This window comes from Pongo pygmaeus, chromosome 5, assembly GCF_028885625.2.
Source record: "Pongo pygmaeus isolate AG05252 chromosome 5, NHGRI_mPonPyg2-v2.0_pri, whole genome shotgun sequence".
In the NCBI taxonomy this organism is placed as follows: Eukaryota; Metazoa; Chordata; class Mammalia; order Primates; family Hominidae; genus Pongo; species Pongo pygmaeus.
The window spans coordinates 35,971,480-35,990,211 of NC_072378.2; the positions used below are offsets into that span (position 1 = coordinate 35,971,480).

General features: G+C 40.6%; 1 protein-coding gene and 1 pseudogene across 3 annotated transcripts in view; one reads left to right on the top strand and one right to left on the bottom strand.

Annotated features, from left to right (window-relative positions):
- Window positions 1-18,732, bottom strand: part of FKBP5 (FKBP prolyl isomerase 5) — a 111,995-nt gene that overhangs the window by 24,523 nt on the left and 68,740 nt on the right. The window lies entirely within an intron of this gene.
- LOC129038102 (large ribosomal subunit protein eL36-like) lies at window positions 9,408-9,898 on the top strand (annotated as a pseudogene).

Below are 18,732 nucleotides of genomic sequence, written 5' to 3' on the forward strand. Positions count from 1 at the left end.
AATAGTCTACTATAACTTCACAAATCAAATTACTTAATAACCTCCCCTGAAATGTTAGGAGGTCAATTTTGGGAGGCCTAATTCCCTGTTCCACCCCAATTTACCAAGCTTATTCCCAGGGTAATTTCATATTAAAATAAGAGGCTTTTTCTCATATTTTAAGATAAAACAAAAAATGCATACAGATATCTATTTTTTCTTGATGAGTTAGACTCTTTTTTGAGACGCAGTCTTGCTCTGTCTCACCCAGGCTGGAGTGCAGTGGCGCGATATCTGCTCACTGCAGCCTCCACTTCCTGGGTTCAAGCAATTCTCCTGTCTCAGCCTCTGAAGTAGCTGGGATTACAGGTGTGTGCCACCACACCCAGCTAATTTTGTTATTTTTAGTAGAGACAGGGTTTCACCACGTTGCCCAGGCTGGTCTCGAACTCCTGACCTCAGGTGATCCACCCACCTCAGCCTCCCAAAGTGCTGGGATTACAGGCGTGAGCTACCACGTCTGGCCTAGACTCTTTATTTCTAGGAAAAACAATTCTCTGAAACTTTACAACTACTTTTAATATTAAGGGTATTCTTTCTATTTAAGTTAAGTTTTTGATGTAATAAGAAAAATGGATGGCTGGTATGACAGCATAACAGTCACCAAGCAATATGATAATTTGGATTTCATAAGAAAATCCTGACTGGGCGCGGTGCTCACGCCTGTAATCCCACACTTTGGGAGGCCGAGGCGGGTGGATCACCTGAGGTCAAGAGTTTGAGACTAGCCTGGCCAACATGGCAAAATCCCATCTTTACTAAAAATACAAAAAATAGCCAGGTGTGGTGGCACGTGCCTGTAATCCCAGCTACTTGGGCTGAGGCACAAGAATCACTTGAGCCTGGGAGGCGGAGGTTGCAGTGAACCGAGATCGTGCTACTGCACTCCAGCCTCCAGCCTGGGCAACAGAGGGAGACTCCATCTCAAAATAAATAAATAAATAAATAAAAATAAAAAGAAAATCCTTTATTTCTACTTCTGCAACACAATAGCCTATATTCAAATCTAGAGATTTCCTAAAATGCTTCTTTTCTAACACTGGCTGATCTACTTTAGATCAACAACTTGTAGAGAGACTAAAAATCACTCGTTCTGTTGTACTCATTCCATGCCCAATAAAACAACTATTACCTTCCAAATAAAAATTCAAATCTAACTTATTCTACTTTTGAACTACATGATCTCAATGAACCTCTAAAATTCTATGATTCTATGACCTGGTAATATCACTCTCAATATCAATATAGCCCAGAAACCAGCTTCAAATCTAATTCCTGCAGTTAATAATTTAATTGAATTACCTCTAGCCCAGGCCTGAGAAATGAGAAAAACTGAAGAATGAACAGAAATGGTGTAGACACTAGGGGCTGAAATGTCCCCTGGACATTTCTGCTCTAAAGTGTTCTACCCTTTTCTTCTCTTTTTTCTTTTGGTTTGCTAAATCTTCTCTGTACTGTTCCAATTTTAGTATATGTGCTGCCGAAGTGAGTACTCACCACTCTTTTTTAACTCACCAGTATTAATACCATCTTGACGTGTCCCCCTTGCAGACACAGAATGGGGTCTAGGAAACTTGGGCCAAACTAGAAAGAGCCTAACTCTTGAGTCAGCTCCTCCAAACAAGGGCTAGAGCTGGAGTGGCTTGGTAGAGCTGGCATATGGCATTTTAGTTTATGTCCCACACTCATAAATGCTGATAATTCCTTCTGTTATACTTACTTTTAGAATGCTCTAGATAAAATTAACTTGTAGCAAATTGAAAGTTCATTCTGAATTAGAAAACATTTAAAAAATAAATTCAACTTTAAAATTTTTCAAATACAGTCATGCTTCACTTAAGGATGGGGATACATTCTGAGAGATGTGTCATCAGGTATTCTCATCACTGTGGGAGCATCTTAGAATGTTCTTACACAAATCAAGATGGTACAGCCTACTATAACCTCGGCTAAGTGGTATAGCATATTGCTCCTAGGCTATAAATCTCTATAGCATATTATTGTACTGAATATTGTAGGTAACTGTAACACAATGGTAAGTACTTGTGTATCTAAACATTGAGAAGGTAAAGATATGGAATTATAATCTCACGGGACCACTGTCCTATGTGCAATCTGCTGTTAAACAAAATGTTATGCAGCATATGACTGTACATGCATACTAGAGAGGTTCTACAGGGAGTCTGAGGCTTAAGATATTTTTACTGAATTCGCTGAGGGTGGTGACGCACACCTATAAGTCCCAGCTACTCGAGAGGCTGAGGTGGGAGGATTGCTTGAACCTAGGAGTTTGAGGCTGCAGTGAGTTGTTATTGCAATTGCGGCACTGTAATCTAGCCTGGATGACAGAGTGAGACCGTCTCAAAAAAAAAAAAAAAAAAAGATAATTTTACTGGAGTAAAAATTGATGTTTCTAAGGAGGTTAAGAGTTCTAAAAAGTTTGCATTTCTAAATATTTAAAACTCTGCCCAAGAAATTTAGACTAATAACACTTTTCATAAAAAAAAAAGATTTGCTGAGCAAAGTAAATTTCTCATGTATTGTGGAATGTCTCAAGCATAGAGATTTATTGTCCTAGTAGCTCACAACTTAGTTAACAGATTTTTTTTTGTCTTAAGTTTATTGTTGGAAGTATCATCTTCCTCCCTTAAGGAGAGTACATTTAGTGGGGGAGGAAATTATCAGTACATTTGTTGTGGCTTTTGGTTGATCAAGTTTGAATGTTTTCAAAACAGGAAATCCAGAGACTCTGCAAGGATTCCTGCCTGTGCGTTAGTTTCCTAGGCTGTTTTTCAGCTTGATGTATGTACTTGATATTAAAATTAAATAAGTAATTTCAAAAGTTCTCTTTAGATGTGATAACCCATCATTAGTGAGGGAAAAAGATTGGCTACTAATAAACATGTTGGGAAAGATAAATGAAGTAACCATGCCAAAAAAAAAGTCAAACTGTAACAAAGGCATAATTAAGAAAGCAAAACATTCATTGTAGCTAGTCTTCTCCGAGAGACAATAAATGACAGAACTAGTGTCTGATGCTGCAATAGGACAGTAAACATTTGTGATAGCTCTTACAAATATTTTCTACTTTACATGTGGACTAATCCTTTTTTTTCCTGGTAAATCCAACCCTTCAAAATTGGACCCTGCAGTACCATAAAATCTTAAACGGATATACATCCAGACACATACACCCCAGTTTATATAAAAAACCAAAACCATCGCCTTGTAATACTGACAATATTCGGAATGTCAGAGTAAAAGGAGGTATCACAGCCTCATGGTGAATACAGCCCATTGATTCTCCACATCTACAAGTAGCAAAGGGCATTGCTGGGTTAACTGGTTTCTAAACTTGGAACACTGATGTGACAAGTTCTACAAGACTGCTGACAAGAACTCACACACCACTTGGAGCCACGGAAAGACTGCTGATTGACACAGTGGGGGCCCCGATTGTGGTAACAGATGCAGATGTGCCTAGCTCCTATAGCTCCACTTATTCTTTTTAATGTTATCTTAAAAATTGCTACCAAAAAAAACAAAACAAAACAAAAACCATGGCAGCTCTGGCTGTGGAAGCCCTGTGGTTGCTTTTTGACCTGGCATCTTTTAGTGCAAATACTAACTTAATAAATATTTAATAATAACCATCATGACTCACTGGGAGTGCAGCCTGTAGGGCTCAGGAGGTCTGTTGCTAATCCCAACCAGCATGACTTGCGGGAAGTAAATCATCTATGACGTGCCCAAAGAGAATAAAAGTACATACAGGATGCTTCTACTTAGGGCTTTTTTGGTAGAGAAAGAAATAAACAAGTTAAAAAGAGACAACATTTTTTTCTTGACTTAAAGACTATGTAACTTAAAGGGGGAGGGAGGTCCTCCAAATCCCCACAAAGTCAAACCAAACCAAATTACCCAAGCTTAGCTGCGCAATCGGAGTGTAACCACATCAAGCGAGCTGCAAAACATCACTTAAACTGGAGCTCTGACTTATTGTTCTCTTACTGCCCTAGAGCAATTTTGTTTTGAAGAGCACAGAACACCCTGTTCTGAATGTGGCTGGCACATGAACTCGATGTGCTGACAGCAATTTGTACTCCGATTAAAATAGGGGGGAAAAAAGGAAAGAGTGCACAGCAGTAACAAAAATGAAATGCAAGAACCCCTAAACCATGCAATTTGTATTTTAGGAAGCAAAACTGAGAAAGAGGCTCCATAACTTAAAAAACAAAAAACAAAAAGCTGTAAATGCTCCAGCCTAAAGACATTAGCTCTGTTAAGTGTCTATTTTTCCCTTTTCTAATTATAGTAGTTGGTGTCTGATAGCTTTGCACTCATTCTCAAAACAATTACTGGGTCATGAGGATCTGAATGGGAATGTTGTAATGGCATTACTACTAGACAAGACTGGTTATCTGGCCAGAGAAAACCAGGTTGTGACAGGTTACTCCCACTGAGCAAGAGTTTTCTCTGTTGCCTAATTCATGCCAAGTGAGCTTCTCTCTGCCTGTGTCTCCTGCCTAATAGAGCACGGTATCCAAGAGAGTAGGATCTTAATAACCCCCTGAAAAAGCAAGCAGAGATGGCTTTCTAAAAGCAGGAGAACAAGAGAAATACTTCCATCATGCATGGTGGTCAGATTTCCCCTAAACTGTCCCCCTTCCTCCTCTACACTGTTTTGTACTACCTAGGATGAATACACACCACTGTAAGATTGCTTACAGAACTGACGGACAGATGCTAACAGGCGTGGAACCTGGCTCCTGGAACTGAATAACATTTATGCAAATGATTTATTTTGGTTGATCAAGTTTGAATGTTTTCAAAACAGGAAATCTAAACAAGAAGTATACACCTAGCAACAAATTCTCCATGAACACCAACCCTTACCAGTCTTCCCTTCACACCACTATAGCACTTGAGTTAGACCTGGATTCCAGTCTCATTCTGCCACTTCAATTATGACTTTGGGTAAGGTAATTAAAGTGATCTGAAGCTCAGTTTCTTCACTGATAGAATGTGGATAATACACTAGATAAATGATAATTGTTGAGAGGATTAAATTAGATACTGAATTAGAGCTTTTAATCTAGCACCTGATATTCATTCATTCATTCATTCATATGTCAGGGTGTCTATCATGTGAAAACGCTGTCGTTAAGTGTGGATATACAGAGATGAACTAAATGAATGTTAGCTATAATTATTTTCCTGTGCCTAGTGGTAAATTATACCAGATTAAACATGTTTTAGAGCTCTGTGTAAGAAAACATTTAATGGTTCAACACAGAAAGCTGTCAAAGTATGAATAAAATTCTTAGTAGGCAAAGGCAGTATCTTGTACTTCTTTTGTGCCTCACAGTACCCAGCACAGGGTTCAGGGCCAGCAAGTAAATATTTATTTAATGACTAATCTTAAAATAGGGCATTAAGGACAGGGTGATAATTTTCACTAATTTATACAAATTTTCCTTTTTGAATCTATTACTATTCCTATTTTAATAAATTCTAGGAAGCTATACAAATTTTATATTGATATGGAAACTTTGTTTTTTAATACTATTCTAAAATAAATGGCCAATTGGCTGGATTTTTTTTTTTTTTTTTTTTTTTTTTTTGGTAACAACAACAGCAGCAGCAGCAACAAAAGACTGTTTTCTTTCTTTTTTTGAGACAGAGTCTCGTTCTGTTGCCCAGGCTGGAGTGTAGTGGCGTGATCTTGCCTCACTACAACCTTCACTTACTGCAACCTCTGCCTCCTGAGTTCAGGGACTTCTCGTGCATCAGACTCCCGAGTAGCTGGGACTACAGGCCCGCACCACCATGCCCAGCTAATTTTTGTGTTTTTAGTAGAGACGGGGTTTTGCCATGTTGGCCAGGCTGGTCTTGAACTCCCGACCTCAAGTGATCCTCCCGCCTCGGCCTCCCAGAATGCTGGGATTACAGGTTGAGCCACCGTGCCTGGCCTCTTTATTGTTTTTGTTTTGATTTGGGGGTCTCACTCTGTTGCCCAGCCTGGAGTGGAGTGGTGTGATCACGGCTCACTGCAGCCTCACACTCCTGGACTCAAGCTATTCTCCTTCCTCAGCCTCCCTAGTAGCTGGGACTATAGGCACACACCACCACGCCTGGCTATTTTGTTGCTGCTGTTGTTGTTGTTGTTAAGCATGGGGTCTCACCATGCTGCCAGGCTGGTCTTGTACTCCTGGCCTCAAGCAATCCTCCCACCTTGGCTTCCCGAAGTGTTGGGATTACAAGTGTGAGCCGCCACGGCTGGCCAGAAAGACTTATTTTCTACTATGATTTTATTCTACCTGAAAACTTGAAGATACCTTTTTGGAAGAAAGAAATTATATAAATCCAAAATATTTGAAGAATAAACAATGGCCACTTTAGACCAAGTACCATATTACATTATTTGTGAAAACACATAATAAAGTAGTTTCAAGAATTTGCTCTCTATTCCTAGACTTATATCCCAGGACATTCATAAATACTTCAAAAGCATATGAAAAACAAAAATGTAAAGTCTCACAGCTCCATCAGATCTCAATATGGGCAGACGTAATCTTTCCTCTGTTTTCAATTTTTGGTACCTTTTTGATTTTAGTGTTTCATTTATAAAGAACACATAGCTAGATACTGTTGTTGTTCTCACTTTATGAGACCTTTTGCCTTTAATAGGTGACTTTATCCCATTCATATTTTTTGTAATCACTGATATGAGTGGTTTTATTCTTGTCTTAGGTTTTCTACACAGTGTTTTCTTTTTTTTTGAGATGGAGTCTCACTCTGTCGCCCAGGCTGGAGTGCAGTGGCGTGATCTCGGCTCACTACAACCTCCACCTCCCGGGTTCACGCCATTCTCCTGCCTCCCGAGTAGCTGGGACTACAGGCACCCGCCACCATGCCCAGCTAATTTTTTATATTTTTAGTAGAGACGGGGTTTCACCATGTTAGCCGGGATGGTCTCGATCTCCTGACCTCGTGATCCGCCTGCCTCGGCCTCCCAAAGTGCTGGGATTACAGGCATGAGCCACCGTGCCCGGCCCATGTTTTCTTATTTTTTAAAACAATTTTTGCTTAATTAATGAAGTTTTCCTTGTTCCTCTATTTCCCCACTCCACATGGGGTGGTTTGGAAATTCTACATGCTATTTTTACTAGTACTTTCCATTAAAGTCTGAACAAATCATTTAAAGATATATATATATCTTTATCAATGTTCAGAATCAATCAGCATAAAACATTCAATAAAATCCAACATCCCTTCATTATAAAAAACCCTCAATAAACTAAGCATCAAAGAAACATACTTCAAAATAATAAGAGCCACCTATGACAGTATCTTTTTTTTTTGAGACAAGGTCTTATTCCATTGCCCAGGCTGGAGTGCAGTGGTGCAACCATAACTCACCGAAGCCTCTATCACCCAGGCTCAAGTGATCCTCCTGCATCAGCCTCCCAAGTAAGCTGGGACTACAGGTGCATGCCACTATGTGTGGCTAATTTTTTTTTATTTTTAGTAGAGACAAGGTTTCACTATGCTGCCCAGGCTGGTCTTGAACTCCTAGGCTCATGCAATCCTCCTGCCTCGGCCTTCCAAAGTCTTGGGATTACAGGTGTGAACCACTGCACCCAGCCGTCAATATCATACTGAACGGGCAAAAGTTGGAAGCATTCCGCCTAAGAACTGGAACAAAAAAAGGGTGTCCACTCTTAACTCCTATTCAGCATGTTACTGAGCCACAGCAATCAGTATGCGGCAAGTCCTAGCCTGAGCAATCAGGCAAGAGAAAGAATTAAACGTCATCCAAATAGGAAACCAGACCTCTACCTCTCACCATATACAAAAACAAACTCAAAATGGATTAAAGGCTTAAATGTAAGGCCTCAAACTATATAAATCCTAGAAGAAAACCTAGAAAATACTCTTCTGGACATTGCCTAGGCAAATAATTTATGATTAAGTCCCCAAAATCAAATGCAACAAAAAGAAAAACTGACAGTTGGGACCTAATTAAAGAGCTTCAGCACAGCAAAATAAGCTATCAACGAAGCAGACAGACAAACTACAGAATGGGAGAAAACATTTGCAAATTACGCATCTGACAAAGGACTAATATCCAGAAAAGAACTTAAACAAATCAACAAGAAAAAAACAGCCCCATTAAAAAGTAGGCAAAGGACACGAAGAAGCAGCCAACGAACATGAAAAAATGCTCAACATCACTAATCATCAGAGAAATGCAAATCAAAACCACAATGAGATACCATCTCACAACTGAGTCAGAATGACTATTAATAAAAAGTCAAGGCCGGGCGTGGTGACTCATGCCTTTAATCCCAGCACTTTGGGAGGCCGAGGCAGGCAGATCATGAGGTCAGGAGATCGAGACCATCCTGGCTAACACGGTGAAACCCCGTCTCTACTAAAAATATAAAAAAAAATTAGCCGGGCGTGGTGGCGGGTGCCTGTAGTCCCAGCTACTCGGGAGGCTGAGGCAGCAGAATGGCGTGAACCTGGGAAGCGGGGGTTGCAGTGAGCCGAGATTGCGCCACTGCATTCCAGCCTGGGCGACAGAATGAGACTCCGTCTCAAAAAAAAAAAAAAAAAAAGTCAAAAAAGAACAGATGTTGGCAAGGTTGTGGAGAAAAGGGAATGCTTAAACAGTGTTGATGAGAATGGAAATTAGTTCAGCTCCTGTGGAAAGCAGTTTTGGAAATTTCTCGAAGAACTAAAAATCAAACTACCATTTGACCCAGCAATCCCATTACTGGGTATACAACCAAAGGAAAATAAATCGTTCTATCAGAAAGATAGCTGGCATTTACACTGACATGTTTACTGCAGCACTGTTTGTGTGTTTCTTTGTTTGTTTTTTGAGACAGAGTCTCACTCTGTTGCCCAGGCTGGAGTGCAGTGGCAGGATCTCAGCTGACTACAACCTCCACCTCCCAGGTTCAAGCAATTCACCTGCCTCAGCCTCCCAAGTAGCTGGGACTACAGGTGCCCGCCACCACACCCGGCTAATTTTTGTATTTTTAGTAGAGGCAGGGTTTCACCATGTTGGCCAGGCTGGTCTTGAACTTCTGACCTCAAATGATCCACCCACCTCAGCCTCCCATAGTGCTAGGACTACAGGCATGAGCCACCGCGCCCAGCCTGTTTTGTTTTGAGACAGGGTCTTGTTTTGTTGCCCAGGTTAGACTGCAGTGGTATAAATGTGACTCAAATGATCCTCCCACTGCAGCCTCCTGAGTAGCCGGCACTACAGGCATGCACCACCATGCTTGGCTTTTTTTTTTGTCTGTAGAAATGGGGTCTTACTATGTTGCCCAGTTTGGTCTTAAACTCCTGGGCTTAGTGACCATCCCACCTTGGCCTCCCAAAGTGCTGGGATTACAGGCATGAGCCACACACAGCACTTACTCTTAAGCACAGTTATAAGCAAAGACACGGAGTCAACCTAGGTGTCCATCAACAGTGGATTAGATAAAAATGTGGGCTTCCTTCTGCCACGGCCACCATTGGAGAGCAGCAGCCATGGCTCTGTGCTGCCCTATGGCCGTGGGCCTCAACAAGGGCCACAAGGTGACCAAGAATGTGAAGACACCCAGGCACAGCCGCTGCTGCAGGCACCTGACCAAATACACCAAGTTTGTGCCGGACATGATCTGAGAGCTGTGTGGCTTCACCCTATACGAGCGGTGCACCATGGAGTTACTGAAGGTCTCCAAGGACAAATGGGCCCTCAAGTTCATCAAGACAAGGGTGGGGATGCACCAAGAGGAAGTGGGAGGAGCTGAGCAATATCCTGGCCACCATGACAAAAGCCGCTGCCAAGGACTGAGCACTCTGCCCTGCCCTCTCTCTGAAATAAAGAATAGCTTGACAGACTTGAAATAAAAAAAAAAAAAGAAAATGTGGTACATATATACCATGAAATACTATGCAGCCAATGAAAGGATGTCCCCTACAGCAACACAGATGCAGCTGGAGGCCAGTATCCTAAGTGAATTAACACAGAAACAGAAAACCAAATACTGCATGTTCTCACTTATAAGTAGGAGCTAAACCCTGAGTATACACAGACATAAAGATGGGGACAAGAGACACTGGGGACTCCAAAAGCAAAAAAGGATGGAGGGGTACAAGGGCTATATTCTGTGTTCACTATCTGGATGATGGGTTCAATAGAAGCCCAAACCTCAGCATTACAGACAATATATCCATGTAACAAACTGGCACATGTTCCCCCTGAATCTTAAAATAAAAGAATTAATCAGCATAATCTCCCCTGGAACAAGAAATTAAGGCAGCTGGTTGTGGTAGTACATGAGCCTGTAATCTCAACTACTTGGGAGGCTGAAGCAGGCAGATCGCTTAAGCCCTGGAGTTCAAGACCAGCTTGAGCAATATAGCAAGACCCCATCTCTAAAAGGATAAAAAAAGTTAGCTGGGTGTGCACCTGCAGTCCCAGCTACTCCGGTGGCTGAGTTGGGAGGATGGCTTGAGGGCAGGAATTTGAGGCTGCAGTGAGCCACAACTGTGCCACTGCATGCCAGCCTGGGCAACAGAGCAAGACCTCATCTCCAAAAAATGTTTTAAAAAAGAAAATAATATTAGACAATTTTGCCTTCCCCTCTTCATTTCCTATCCTCACAATCTTTTGTTAAAATAACCCAGAATCCGGACTGTTATTATTGTTTTATTAATTATTATTATTATTATTATTATTTTGAGACAGAGTCTCCCTCTGTCACCTAGGCAGTGGTACAATCTTGGCTCACTGCCACCTCTGTCTCCTGGGTTCAAGTGATTCTCCTGCCTCAGCCTCTTGAGTAGGTGGGATTACAGGCATGTGCCATCATGCCTGGCTAAATTTTGTATTTTTACTAGAGATGGGGTTTTGCCATGTTGGCCAGGCTGGTCTTGAACTCCTGGCCTCAAGTGATACCCTCCCAAAGTGTTGGGATTACAGGTGTGGGCCACTGTGCCCAGCCCAGACTGTTTCATTATTAATATTACTTTAACATTACAGCTCTACTGCTTCAGAGATCTTTCAGGATAAATGTATCCAATATGGAAATTATTATTTTTTTTCTCACTACTGTTTCTTATGCCTTGAGTTGTTGCTTCTTGACTTATTTTTTTGTTTTGGTACATCCCACAGTATTTTTTTCGAAAAGAATATGAGTCTGCAAATTCCAAAAAGTTAATTTTGTTCTCGTACATAAATGACAGTTTGGCTGAGTACGGAATTCTAGGTTCAAAATACACATAGCTATAGACAATGATCAAAAGCATTGTCTTTAGTGTAATGAATAAGATTCTTATTCCTTTGTACATAGCTTGTTCTTCCCTTGAAGAGTTCAGAATTTTCTTGTAAGCTACAGAATTCAGAAATTTCACCAGGATATATCTGGGTGAAACACCACTCCTTCCTCCTGGGTACCACTATCAACTGGCCCTTTCAATCTTAAGACTCTTTCTTTTATTCCCTGTAGGAAATTTTCTATTAGATGTTTGATTGGATGCATATTACCGCTCCTGGATTTATTATCCATATCTTCTAATTTCTTTTTCACTTTTCATCCCTCTTTTTTCTTGTGTTCTGAGAAATCCTTGGCTATCTTTCAGATCACCTGATTTCAGGGACTGTCCATTTTGCTCTTCAACCCTTTCCTCTGAGTTTCAGTTTTGATTAATCATGCTCTAATTTCCAGAAACTTTCTTGTCCTCCCTTTCCTTTTTCAGGGAAGTTGGCTTTTTGACTTATGAATCTGATGTCCTGGTAACAATTTCTGAAGACAATAATTAGTATTTTTACAGTTCTCTTCTACTTCTTCTGTTAGTCCATTTTAGTGCTGCTTTTTTCATAATATGTGCTGATGATTCTTTGTTGTCTGGCCGTATTATAAAGGAAGGATTCGGGATGATCAAATGACTATAGTTAGCTACCATTTTTCTAAGCAATTGGATATGTTTCCATGGCAGGCCTTTCTGCACAAGGATGGGCTGATTGCGGGGATCTAAGGGTGAAGATTTCACAAATATTTATTAAGCATTTACTATGAGCTGGGCATGATGGGCACAGGAAAGTTGACTTTAGGAGCAGAACACTTTAGCATTATTTACTGTGAAAAGCTGTCTTTACACTTTTTTCCCCTTTAAATTTGTTTTAAAAGTTCAAAAAAGGCCGGGCGTGGTGGTTCACACCTATAATCTCAGCACTTTGGGAGGCTGAGGCAGGTGGATCACGAGGTGAGGAGATCGAGACCATCCTGGCTAACATGGTGAAACCCCGTCTCTACTAAAAATACAAAAAAAATTAGCTGGGCCTGGTGGCAGGTGCCTGTAGTCCCAGCTACTCGGGAGGCTGAGGCAGGAGAATGGCGTAAACCCGGGAGGCGGAGCTTGCAGTGAGCCAAGACCGTGCCACTGCACTACAGCCTGAGTGACAGAGCAAGACTCCATCTCAAAAAAAAAAAAAAAGTTTCAAAAAATACATTCATTTTCCCTAGTCCAAGTCCTAACGCTTGGAGTCTTTTGAGGCACATTTTATTTTATTATTTATTTTTAAATTTATTTTATTATTTTTCTATTTTATTTTAGACCTGGCCTTACTGGTTTTAGCTTGGGAGAAAAAGTCACAGTCAGACCGTAGTCTAGTAGTTTTCAGTCCTTGCCTGCAAACTAGAATAATCTGAGAGTTTAAAAAAAAATACTTGTGCCTGGAGTTCCATCTTCTGAGATATGAGATTCTTATTTAACTGGTCTAGGTGTCAGAATTTTTAAAAGCTCCTTAGGTAATTCTAAATTCAGGAAAAGTAGAGAACTACTGCACTGGAGGTTTACTGGCCCCGCTGTTCCATCTTGTTTTATAACAATCCTGATGATTGCTGCATAGCCTGCTTGGGCTCCCTCACACCAGATGACTATGAGCTTGGAGTTCCGCCTAAGCCTGTTGACAAGAACAGTATGTACCTCTGCTTAAGTCCTCTTTACACCTGTCTTGGGTTGGATTTGCTGAGACTAGTTTCCATTGGTTCAAATTCATCAACTTTACATATTCCAGAAATTCTCCATAATTTCTGATCCACTCTTACATTCCTCCCCTTTCCAGCACTATTATTGATTTCTTCTTCTTCTTTTGAAAATCTTTGTTCCCTCCATCTATGATTTCAGTGAGATTTGGAGAGGGAAAGGAGGTACGCCAACAACTGGAACCTGTAGAACATTCTGTTGAAAATTTCACATTTAAAAATACGCTGACTGTCTGCATTCTTTGCATTCAAATGTGGCTGAAAGTACTGAGAGGCAAGGGAACCACATACAGCCAGCATTTTGATGGGCCTCTTCCAACCACTAAAGTTGACAAATCAGACGATGTGAGAGACTGCGGGATGGGGGAAGAGTAACTGGTAGCTATTTAGAACCTTATGTAAGTCAGATTTGATTTTCTAAGAAAGCAAAGCTGAAAAGTAGCAATGTAGCCACGACTTGCAATTAAACTTAAGGACTGAAGTATCAGTCATCATAATCATATCAATTAGAATACCTTAGAACACAGTAACTTTTTAAATGAAAGGAAAACTTTGAATAAAAATTACAAGATGGTCATCTTAACTGACACAAGAAAAAGCGTAGGGGGACAGATTCTAAAAACTGATGTGTAACCATTAGGATCCTCATATAAAGAGTAAAAATCAAAATTTCCTTGAGAAAGAATAAATCCCATCAAACTAACCTAAGTTTTCTCTTCCACACAGAGACAAATTATGAAAAGGAAGTAAAAGTTTACAATTCAGTAAAAACCTTTTTGAGTCCATAATGTTACTCTTCCCCCAGAACCTTGAGAAATATGATTTAGATAAGATTACTATTAAGATATATGATTAATTTGAAGACTTATTAGAGACAATTTTAGGTCTCTAATAACCATGGTAGAGCCAAGAGGATTTGCTGATGGATGACATGTAGGAGATAAGAAAAAGAGGAGTCAGCCAGGCACAGTGGCTCACGCCTGTAATCCCAGCACTTAGGGAGGCCAAGGTAGGTGGATCACCTGAGGTCAGGAGTTCAAGACCAGTCTGGCTAACATGACAAAACCCCATCTTTGCTAAAAATACAAAAATTAGCTGGGCGTGGTGGCACATGCCTGTAGTCCTAGCTACTCGGGAGGATGAGGTGGGAGAATCACTTGAACTCGGGAGGCAGCAGTTGCAGTGAGCTAAGACGCGCCATTGCACTCCAGCCTGGCCCACTGCACTCCAGCCTGGGCAACAGGAAAAAAAAAGAGGAGTCAAGGATCTTTTTCCTTAGATCAATTAAAAGGAAGCAAAACAAATTAGTGAAACACAATATATAGGGTAGAAGAAATTAAGTGTCCACTAAATGTCTGACACTCTTCTTCGTAACTGTTTGTATTAGTCCGTTCTCATGCTGCCATGAAGAACTGCCCGAGACTGGGTAATTTATAAAGAAAAGAGGTTTAATTGACTTACAGTTTCACATGGCTGGGGAAGCCTCAGGAAACTTACAATCATGGTAGAAGGGGAAGCAAACACACCCTTCTTCACATGGTGGCAGGAGAGGGAAGAGCCAGCAGGGTTTCCCTGCCAGACCCTTATAAAACCATCAGATCTCGTTTGAGAACTCACTCTATCATGAGAACAGCATGGGAGAAACTGCCCCCCTGATTCAGTTACCTCCCACTGGGTCCTTCCCATGACACGTGGGGATTATGGGAACTACAATTCAAGATGAGATGTGGGTAGGCACACAGCCAAACCGTATCACTGTCACACAACCTGTGGGAGTGAAAATTATTCCCATTTGACAGATTAAAAAAACTGAATGCTCCACGTAGTTAAGTAACTTGTCTAAAGTCATAAAAGTATCAGGTAGCAATTCCAAGATTCAAAACTCAAGTCCATCACTTACAAAGCTTATCTGTCCCCTCTTCCACACCACTTCATTGTCTCTTTACACAGAAATGACAGAAATTTAGTAAATCACATATCTATAAGAACATATTGTAATGGGTGATCAGTGTCTATTGTTCTTGTTCACTCTACAGCCGGCTTTAGTTCCAGGTTTTATTTATTTTATTTATTTATTTTTTTGAGACGGAGTTTCCCTCTGTCACTCAGGTTGGAGTGCAGTGGCGTAATGTCTGCTCACTGCAACCTCCGCCTCCCAGGATCAAGCAAATCTCCTGCCTCAGCCTCCCAAGTAGCTGGGATTACAGGTGCCCACCACCACTCCCAGCTAATTGTTTGTATTTTTAGTAGAGATGGGGTTTTGCCACGTTGGCCAGACTGGTCTCAAATTCCTGACCTCATGTGATCTGCCCACCTTGGCCTCCCAAAGTGCTGGGATTACAGGTGTGAGCCACTGCACCTGGCCTAGTTCCAGGTTTTATATCTGGTTTCACATCTAAGTGTATTTGGTGATGCTATAAAGAAAAGGCAAACCAGTAAAGACTGATATTTCAAAAAGAACAAGGTGATCTTGGTTTTGAACAGGACCACCTTTAGGGTAATCTTTGTTCTCCTCCCCCAGATAGCTAACTTGTTTAAAGGAGGAAAAACCAGGACATTTTAACCTTGATAAATGAAAGCATAACACAATAAATTTCTATAAAACAGCTTTGTTCCAGAAAACCAAGAAGGTCTTTTGAGTGAAAAAGTAAAATCAACCATTTACTCTAAAATTTCCCAGGAAAGTACATTCTAACAAGATGAAAGACAAAAGATTAGTCATTGCCCTTTTTTTGTTCTTTCTCTCTTTTTTTCAAACTGAGACAGAGCCTTGTTCTGTTACCCAGGCTGGAGCACAGTGGCATGATCACAACTCTCTGCAGCCTTGAACTCCTGGGCTCAAGAGATCCTCCTGCCTTAGTCTTCTGGGTAGCTGGGACTAGAGGCATGTGCCATCACATGTGGCTAAATGTTAAATTTTTTTGTAGAGACAAGGTCTCTATGTTGCTCAGGATGGTCTCAAATTCCTGAGGTTAAGCCATCCTCCTTGCCTCAGTCTCCCAAAGTGCTGGGATTACAGGTGTGAGCCACCACGCCTGGCTCCCTTTGTTAACAGAAACAGAAAAAATAAAATGACATAAAACGTAATAAAATACAGGAAGAAAAATCAGGATCTAATGATATAACTAATGAGACTGGAATAGGGTGGAAATAATGGGGAAGTGGGAACAGGTTAATAAGGATGAGGGGGAAATGACACTTTTGGGTATATCATTTTTTATATAGTTTAAAATCATGGTAATGTTTCACATATCCAAAATAAAACAAATAATTAAAATTAACCAGAGCATGGCAGGAACCCAAAATGGAATATAAATGGTAACAAATGAATAATTTGTTACAATTGAGTAACACAATCACATTGAAGGGGGTGAGGAAGAAAGAAGTTACCTCAGTTGGAAAGCAAGTGTTTTGAATATACACTATAAGACTGATGACAAAAGGTACTATACACAAATATTTCCTAAAGTCAGTTTGTCACAGGGGTCTAGGTTAGCAATTCTAAAACCACCTTACATATACACTAGGATGGGAGCAATGAGTATGCTGTGGAGAATGAGAACACTTTCTCACTTCTGGAGAATGGAGTTTCAAATGAGCAAAGGGCAAGTAAACTTGTGGTGCTGGATTGGAACTGGAACTGCAACTGCCAGTGAGTATCCATGGTTTTTAACATATACGTACAGGCTGGTCGGGCACCATGGCTCATTCCTGTAATCCCAGCACTTTGGGAGGCCAAGGCAGGCAGATCATGAGGTCAGGAGTTCGAGACCAGCCTGGCTAACATGGTGAAACCCCATCTCTACTGAAAATACAAAAAATAGCTGGGCGTGCTGGCAGGCACCTGTAATCCCAGTTACTCCGGAGACTGAGACAGGAGAATCACTTGAACCTGGGAGATGGAAGTTGCAGTGAGCTGAGACTGCACCACTGCACTCCAGCCTGGGCGACAGAATGAGACTCTGTTGCAAAAAAAAAAAACAACAAAACAACAACTATACACACACACACACACACACACACACACACACACACACACACACACACACACACACACAGGCTGATGTAGAAATACATATAGATGTATATGTATGTATGTTGAGGTCCATATATTCTCTATCTCTCTGTCTGCTAAGAGGGTCTAGGAATGATGATATCCCATAGCAGGAGCAAACCTAGCACTCAGATCTTGGTTTCTAAATGCCTTTCTCCAATAAAAGGAATCAGGGCTCTTTGGAGACATGGTTGGTTCCAGGTCTAGGGCAGGAAAATTTTAAGATGAGCCATGAGTGTCTTGTGGTACCAGAAAGTAAGGAAGCGCTTAAAAAAAATGGGGATAATATTGAAAGGACACAAAAACAAACTTAAAGGAGTTTCCAATGGTCAAATCTGGGACAATCTGAACAACAAAATAAATAAGAATAGTAATGAATAATAACTTACAGAATAAATATACACAGGTCCATAATGATATAAATAAACTGAATAAATATACAGTAGGATTCAAATTAATGTAGAGAGAATAACAGCAATAGAAAATTTACCATTAGTCAAATGCCGCAGTAATAACTATTGCAAGCAAAAATCAACAAATGTCAAAATGAGTGTGTAAAGTTGTGATACAAAACAAGATAGTACTTCACTCCTAATATTTTTTAATTACAAAGGGAAAATAGTAACTTTGCAGTAGTGAAACATGGTTTCCCACCTTAACCCAGTGTTCTAAGGTAACATCACCAGTAATGAGACATCAATATCATATACCTCTTGATAATGATGAAAGGCACAACATCACTTCAGTGGTATTTTCAAAAAACGCATAACCTCAATCTAAAAACATCACCAGAAACCCAAATTGAGGGATATTCTACAAAATGGTCAGTTGTATTCAAAATAGTAGAGTACGCCGGGTGCGGTGGCTCATGCCTGTAATCCCAGCACTTTGGGAGGCTGAGGCGGGTGTATCACCCAAGGTCAGGAGCTCGAGGACCAGCCTGACCAACATGTTAGAAACCCTGTCTCTAATAAAAATACAAAAATTAGTCGGGCATGGCGGTGTGCGCCTATAGTCCCAGCTACTTGGGAGGCTGAGACAGGAGAATTGCTTGAACCCAGGAGGTGGAGGTTGCAGTGAGCTGCGATAGCATCACTGCACTCCAGCCTGGATGACAGAGCAAGACTCCATCTCAAAAAAAAAAAAAAAAAAAAGTAAATACAATGCTGGATCCTGAGTTTGATCTTAGACCAGAAAACAACAGTAGTGTAGTAACTGGTGAAATTCAAATAAGATCTGGAAAACAGTTACTGGTACTACATCAACGTTAACTTCCTGATTTTGATAAATGTACTGTGATTAGGTAAGATGTTAACATTTAGAGGAAGCTGTGTAAAGCATATAAGGGAACGCTCTATAATAGTTTTGCAACTTTTCTGTAATTCTAAAATTATTTCCAAACAAAAAGTTAAAAAAAATTGACTCTCATCGCAAGTATTACCAAAAGCAAGATCTGATTTAATTTAGTCTGCTCTAAAGTCATCTCCACAGTGGTAATTTTGTGGTATTGTCTATAATTGGGAAAAGTTTTTCCTCTTAGTTAACAAAACCCTCCAGTTTAAAAATATATATTATAAATTACTG